Source organism: Ostrinia furnacalis, unplaced genomic scaffold, assembly GCF_004193835.3.
Source record: "Ostrinia furnacalis isolate ACB-3 unplaced genomic scaffold, ASM419383v2 OfSCF0313, whole genome shotgun sequence".
Classification (NCBI taxonomy): Eukaryota; Metazoa; Arthropoda; class Insecta; order Lepidoptera; family Crambidae; genus Ostrinia; species Ostrinia furnacalis.
This window is the reverse complement of record NW_021130552.1, coordinates 303618-309995: the sequence shown is the minus strand read 5'-3', so window position 1 is coordinate 309995 and position 6378 is coordinate 303618.

The following is a 6378-nucleotide window of genomic DNA, read 5'->3' as shown; positions in this document are numbered from 1 at the left end:
TTGGGAAGGTCTTTTTATGCAGTGCAAGGATACTGTTCAGGATATATAATTTTCTTATAGACAGCACATTTGTATCGTTGTATATTCGATTAGTACTGTAAGTAATGTTTTTCTTCATCATGACTTTCAATATATGGTATAAAAAATATGATGTATGAGTATTGGCGATGTGGACTATCTTATTCTGAAAAAAGACAGCCCTGAGAGCCCAACGGAAAACATACCTATGGAAGACTATTATGATATTATTATGTGAACGCTAAAGTGTAACCTTGTTGGTGACCAAATAAATAAATATTGTTAGATATTCATAGGGACAGTGGACATGGTAGTCGAGACAAAATTCAGTACCAAATTAAAGATCGATATTGTCTATTTGAATAGAATTTGAATTACTGATATAAGGTCCGATTTATCCTACATGTGTTTTATGATGGTCACCCTATTGCAACAATCATAGTCGAAATTGTATCAATTGAACGAGTCGCCAATTTGCCTTCGGCATTTCACAGAACAGCGAGCGTTTGTAAACTGACGACGCCGTTTGTAAAATGCGGAATCATACAATTTGCCTGCGACATTGCCAAAGTTTAAGCTTAATATGAACTACAGCACCCAGTTTGTAGAAATTGGCAAACTTGTACACAAATTAACCATTAACTTCGTAACGTCTATATTATGTCCTCATCTTAGTCACAAATGGGAAATGTTTGTTGGCAAAGTGATAATATATGTTTGTATGTATCTGTATATATGTATGTATATGTATGTATGTATGTAGGTATATGTATCTTAAATATTATATCAATTAAAAATTTAACTTCAATTTTAACTTCTACCCTTCTACCTCTACCTTCGCACTCACAGCTTTCTGCATAACCCAGGGGTCGACTGGCTGAGAATGCTTAAATAGCATTAAGTCCACCTTTTGTACTATTTTATTGTGCAATAAAGTTTTATAATAATAATAATAACGTCGAGGTCAGATAGATCAATCTCTTTTTTTTTAATTATCACCGTATTTTATAACAAGATTAACAAATTCTGTAGGAGGGGACTAAGTACACACAATAAATTAAATCCCATCTATCAAAGCTTCGACTGCTTCGATTTTCGGCTTAAACCTACTTACTTAAAATTCTCGCTCGATTTACAATGAATAGAGATCACTAAATGTCTAAAAGATTCGCCTTGTTCGGCGAAATAATTAAGAAATGGAATTATTTCTAAGGGAAAACAAAAGGTGGGTGGATGGAGAATTGGTACCACCTACTTCTCCCCGTTATGGCTTAACAAACAATTTGTTCCAAATTAAATGTACTGTGACATATTTATTTGTACATATACGAGTATAAGCAGTAAGCCGTGTAATGTACGAGTTTTTACTATGTAGGTAATTGGAACTCTACACAATACTTACTCTACATTCGCTATGTAAACTGTGCGTCTAGAAGTCTAGACAATGTATCCTACCTACCCGTTAAATTCGCTACTGATTCCGCTATGTTTATTTGACGAAGATTGTTTCGTTACGACCCTAAGTACCTTACATAAACGTAGATGGGTCCAATCTTGTCGAATCGAAATACATAATTGTGACATCTTGATAGAGACTTAAAGATAACGTCGTGGAAGTCGCTGACAATCGGTAGTTAAGGAATATTGAAATCAAGGTGTGGGTGTGAATAGTAGGCCCCGGCAGTGGGCCGGCGCGGCAGGCTGCGCACGCGACCTGGTGTCATTGACCGCGGGTTGCGCCCGCGACGCACCGCTGCCGCTTTTTCAAATGGGTGTCATTGTAGGGCTGAACATTTTAGAGATAGGTAACTCAAAAAAACCTATAGAAATAATATTATAGATATGAAAAAAAACGTTATAAAGGAACGTTGTAAGGAAAACTGACACTGTTTTTACTTTTTTTTCGTTTTGTTTTGAAAGGTAGAGAAAACTAAGACCTCAAATTAAGATAGGAATGAATGAATCGATGAATGATGTAGCTATTATACTATAGTTTCTGGCTAACTTTCTCTACATTACTGTGGATTCAAACGGTATCCTTCCGTTTGGCCAAATTACTTTTCGCCAAATTTCACTTCGCAAACAACTTATCGCCAAAGTTTCATTTCCCAAATGAACTTTTCGCAACTAATTCATTTGGTCAAATTATCATTTGGCAAAATTTTACTTGGCAAATGTTTATATATAGCAAATGTTTTATTTTGCCAAATATTATATCCCAAATAATTTGTTTGGTCAAATTAATGTTAATGTTGACACTTCACATACTTACCCACCGTTACCCACAAATCAAAGCATAAGGCAGATGATCATGGTTTTCACAATAATTTTATNGAGCTATCCAGCATAACACACTGAGTTCTGTCAGTCAGATAGTCCTTGAGTAGTTCCAGAAAGGCTCCTCTTATTCCCTTCTTTTCCAGTTTTCTTACAAGAATAGGGACAGAGACAGTATCGAAAGCTTTTTTTAGGTCTAGAAAAATGCATATAGGTTTCTTTTTACTGTCAAGGTAATTAACTATATCACTAGTAAGTTCCGAGATGGCGTCCTCCGTGCACCTCGCTTTTCGGAAACCATACTGTGAGTTTGATAAAATATCATATCTATTTAGAAAGTCTGTGAGTCTGTTGTTGATGAGTTTCTCCAAAACCTTCGATAAAACAGGAAGAACAGAAATTGGTCTATAGTTGCTTACGTTGTCTCTGTCCCCACTCTTATATATAGGATGAATTACAGAACGTTTTAGAGCACGAGGAAATATGCCCTGGCTAAAGCAAAGTTTGCTTAGGTGTCCTATGACTGGTACTAACTCTTTCCGAGCCATTTTCAAGAAAAGGAAATGAAGACAAAATCAAATCCAATTATTTCATTAACCGTAGGTAATACTTTTTTAATTACCCACGATTGCCCACGATCCTGCCATTATAAAAGGCAATTGAATAAAGAATCTAAATTCGTTCGCTTCTATGGACGATGTGCATTTGTGCAGGTCGATACTGAATGCTATTCATTTATAGCCTGACCAGGAACATAAAAACCCTGGCATAGAGGCGCCTCAATTGCATTTGATAGTGCAACACTGAGTACAGTCGTACATGTGTTAAATTAATAGGCTAAATTTATGTATCAGGATTCAGGATTACGGGCTAATTTGATATTTTCATAAATTACCGAAAAAATATTATTAAAGGTAACCTGGTTTAAATAAATTAAATGAAACCATCAATCGAGCTAGTAGGATTTATTTTATTATTCATCAATAATCAAATTCAGAACTTGAATATTCAACTGCAATGTCTGCTCATGAACGCTTCAAACTCGGTACTTCTTTCCCAATTCCATAAAATTCAAAACTTAGAAAGTGACAAAAAACTTTAAAATAGGTAGTTGAAACAGACTACAGCTAATTTTCATAGTGGACTGTACTATACGATTATACATGTCAGTCAATTTGACAACCTTTGCGGAAACATTATTCAATGAAAATATTGTCCGAACCGTTAGTATTTCTCTTCGACAAATACATTAACACATTGTGAACCACTTTTCTTTCACGACTATAAAAATATTTTAGCAATTTAATTCACAAAATCAATTGCACACATTTAAAATAAAGTTTGTTTACACTTTGACAACAATAGACTGACATGCAAGGTGACATGTCAATGAAGTTTTCAGTTACTGTTGCCATTAAAAGAAATTAGTACCATTAGTTTTCCGCAACATGGCGAGGGTTTTTATGTTCCTGGTCAGGCTATATTATGAAAACGCTGAGAGGAATTACAGTCATGTAACGGGCTCAAGAGTATTAAATAATTGAGCTCGCTCAACGCGAATCGATGAGAGTGGCATGACCTTATCGTCACGATACACAGTGTGGTGTCCACGCCAATATGTGCTAGCCAACACACCAATCTTGGAAGACGTTAGGTTATTATTGGAACATTTCATCCAACAATTTAATGTGCGATGATCTCTCTCTATTATTGATATGAAGGAACTGCTTAATGACAAATGTTTACGTATAATATTATGTGTACAACAAAAATTAGTTTCAGCGCATTAGAAAACGCTTACAATCCGCTAGTGTGGCAGCTCACTAAGTAATATCAAGTCTATTTTTAGTTAGCCAAACAAATCGAACATTTCCCTAAAGTTTGAAGTCTTATTTTTATGACAAACAAGTTAAGACTTTATAAAGAACGGAGATGTATTCGGCCAAGATTTGATCCAAAGCTGGTTCCAACACATCCTTACTTGAAGCCGCGCAAATGTAAGCCGTTATTACTCAGCTTTTGATGTGGCTGACTACTTTATTGGCAGTAAATATAAATAGGAATAGCCAATGAAAGGTTTTCGCTTAATGGAAGCTAAGCGAGGGCGTGGAAAACTTTCGGGCTTTGTTCTGAACGAGTTAGATTCCCCGCAGACTGCAGACTTTTATCGCACGACTAGTTGTGCCCGCGACTTTGTACGCGTGAAAGTCCGTTTTCGCAACATTTTTTATTGTTGCTCTCTTCCTATTGATCGTAGCGTGATGTTGTATAGCCTATAGCCTTCCTCGATAAATGAGCTATCTAACACTAAAATAATTTTTCAAATTGGACCAGTACTTCCGGAGATTAGCGCGTTCAAGTAAACAAACAATCTCTTCAGCTTTATTATATTAGTATAGATAGTTTAGTCGGCTTCGAATTTGTGTGAGGAATCGGCCGATGCCAAATCGGTGTTACATCGCATATGTGCGCGCTTTCATACATATTCACTAATTAAAAGTCCGACCAAACTGCAACATCGATCTCTAATTTTTAAGTGACCCCTATGAAAATCAAATTCCTGTTAAAAATACCATAGGAGTCACTTAAAAATTAGGGATTTATGGTGAAAACGGGCAAAAAAGTCTGTAAACTGCGGGGACTCTTAGCGCCAAAGCTTGATTACTTATTAAAATTGACATTGAAGTTCCCGTTTTTGCTTTAACTTCAGATAGAGATAAATCTTCCTATGGTTTATTTTTGCCTTTGTTTGTCACCTGTCACCCGCTTTGCACCGGAGGAAACTCGAACTTTAGCTTCGAACTCCTTCTGTTTTCTTCGGATTCATTTCCTCGTGGGTCCACGAGTTTGACTTGGAGAAAGTTAGCCTCCGTTACGGATTTTATTGGTGAGCTTTAGGGCTATATTTCACCGGGACACCATGGCGGCGCAACCAGTCGCCGGCTACCAACAAAATGTATGCAGCTCTATAGAGAGTTACTCACCTGGTGTCCGTTTGGTTGCGCAAAGCTGTATATGTCACCGTAATATTGTGAATTCCGTCAGATTATAATCTGACGTAGTTAAATTACAATCTAACCTAACCTAACCCACTGTTAGTTTACAATCTAACGCGTTATATTATAAACTGACAGAGTTCACAATTTTACGTTGACATATGTCATACATTTAGTTGGTAGCGGCGACTGGTTGCGCCGCCATTGTGTCCCGGTGACATATAGCCCTTAGGTGTTGGTTACACAGGAAATGTAAATAGCTCCGTTTACACTTTAGATATATCTTGCTCTACACACTAAGATTGGCCAAATGTGGCTAAGCAAACTTCACCAGTCCAGTCTCAGAAATACACATGTATTTTAAAAACATAACCCTCTTACTGGCGTAGTCAGGTAAAACTTCATACAACCTTACCAGGTCTAATAATGTTGGAGTCGAGTCGATAACAGGGTACCGGTGTAGTTGACAGATTGCCAATTCAAGCGGTTAGTTTGAACCCCGGCGACCGCTGGAATATTGTGGTGAACCGAATCCTAACTCGAGTAAACCTAAGTATATTTAGCCAACTACGTTTGTGTAATGGTGCTCCCACATTGCTGTTTGTATGTTTGTAAACATTTTCTAACATAAAAACATTTACCAACAAATGTTGTCAATTGTTACGTTTTGTTAGGAACTGTTACATGTTATAAGTGCTCCTACACTAATAGAAAATGTTTACTAACATTTTATAACATTTAAATCTGGTGTTGGCTCGCAGTTTGGTTAGCGTTCTGAGGGCGTCTACACGAAAATGGAAGAGGATTTGCTCATTGGAATAGCTTTCATTTTTTGTTTAAAAAAGAAGAAAAAGCGCTCTTATTGGATGCGCCAAACGCTTAAAGCTAGAGGAAAATATAGTGCCACAGACACATGTTTAATTTTGTTATAATTTGTTAACTAACGATACTAAACATTTTCTAACATTAAAACATTTTTTAACATTTGTGATTAAATTTTTGCTAATTAAACATCTAAGCTTAGCTGAAGAGGCAAGGAATATATGGAAACACTACAAGTCATTGCAATTTTAAAATCCACTTTAAT